The sequence below is a fragment of the Sinocyclocheilus rhinocerous genome, unplaced genomic scaffold (assembly GCF_001515625.1).
Source record: "Sinocyclocheilus rhinocerous isolate Xijiao unplaced genomic scaffold, SAMN03320098_v1.1 scaffold1725, whole genome shotgun sequence".
NCBI classification, from domain to species: Eukaryota; Metazoa; Chordata; class Actinopteri; order Cypriniformes; family Cyprinidae; genus Sinocyclocheilus; species Sinocyclocheilus rhinocerous.
Window position 1 is genome coordinate 404,902 of NW_015627232.1, and position 1,599 is coordinate 406,500.

Here is a 1,599-nt window from a genome sequence, read left to right on the forward strand (position 1 = left end):
TTTTATAATAAATCTTTGAAAATCTAAATCTGAATTTTTTATGTTATTATAACCTAAAGATGCTATGTGAAAGTTTGAAACAGAAAATAGTGGTTTCCATCTTGCCACTTTCTTGGTAAAGAAAACACATTTTTACTCAAATTAATCAAAATGGATTTATAGCGTTTTGGAACCAAACTCTTCATATATATATATATATATTTCAGTGCTTAATAAACAAAGTTTTTATTTGCCAGACAACACCCACAACACTTTCACTGGCACTATCACAATAAAAAGGTTCCTATGTATTTATTCATTCATTCATTCAGATTTGTTTGGTACTTTCAAGAAGGCTATCACAAATACTACGCAATTTGAACAAATCCTCAACTATGGCAGCCAGTTATATACAAACATATTTATATGGGGAGAATTTAAAATATTGGTGTTCAATAATACATGACAGAATGTTCAATTTTAAAGTCATAACAATACATGCACGTGATCAACGTAGTTGATGTGGCAGCTGTCAAATGGGCCAAAATTCTCCCCTGAATTCGAACACCTTAAATTTTGAGATGTTTTAATGCTAAAATGTATATTTGACGTATTTTGTTATATAATGTGTTAAGCCTGTTACCTTTCCTTTGGCCCAGCCCATGCGTTTCAGCATTTTCTGTCCAAATTTGGACTCATCGTTGCTCCATGCGCTGTTTCTGGGGTCCACAGACCACTTTTGCTTACGACGAGCTTATGAAATATCAAAACAATACGTAACGTTACGTTACAATCTCTAAACAGTAAACCACTGCAATAAAGAAACATTCACTTTCATGTTACTTTTGTATCAGAAAACATTATCACAAAGGTTGTGTGTCTATGAGATACAGTATAAAACAGAATATATGTATTTGACAACTCATATGACTCGCCCTCATATTAAAGAGCCACGATGGCTAGCCTGCTAGCAAGCGTGCTAAACAACGTGGAGGAACGCAAGAATTACTTTAATATACCATATTCATTCAAATAAAATACACACTCCTAATACAATCTAACAAAAATTGGCAACTATTGTTTAAAAACATATAAAACTAGCCTAAAATACATTTCAAATTGTATACTCACGTTCGCCAACATTGACATCTTGAGGGGTCCTTGAACACATGGAGGAACAGGCAGGTCCAATTTGTGCCTGATTAAAATGAATGTATTGTATAAATTAATTAACGCATTCATGGCTGTCGTCTAAAACTTTACAGTATTATTATATAATATGCTATTATTTAAAACCCATAACAAACTACATCAAACACGAATTTAGATTATTTACGCCATCAATAAAAGTAATCGTAGCCTATATGCACTAGTAGTATATATTTTGTAACAGTAGATGGCGTAAGTGGGTTAACTATTTAGAATCATGTGTAATTTAATTAAATAACTAATTATTGGCCGCTTAAGGATCTCATTTTAGCTTTTAGAGACTTGTTTTTTTTATTTAATGTAACTTAATTTAATTATAACAGTAGTGGCTATCAAGCTTTAAAACAAACTTGTTTTCATGGCACATCCTAATGTTGTAAGGCCTTGCTTAATTGGCATATCGTTTTTAAA

General features: G+C 31.8%; 1 pseudogene; it reads right to left on the minus strand.

The window, feature by feature from the left end:
- Window positions 1-1,170, minus strand: part of LOC107723277 (PIN2/TERF1-interacting telomerase inhibitor 1-like) — a 27,728-nt pseudogene extending 26,558 nt beyond the window's left edge.
- Between the last annotated feature and the right edge of the window lie 429 nt (window positions 1,171-1,599).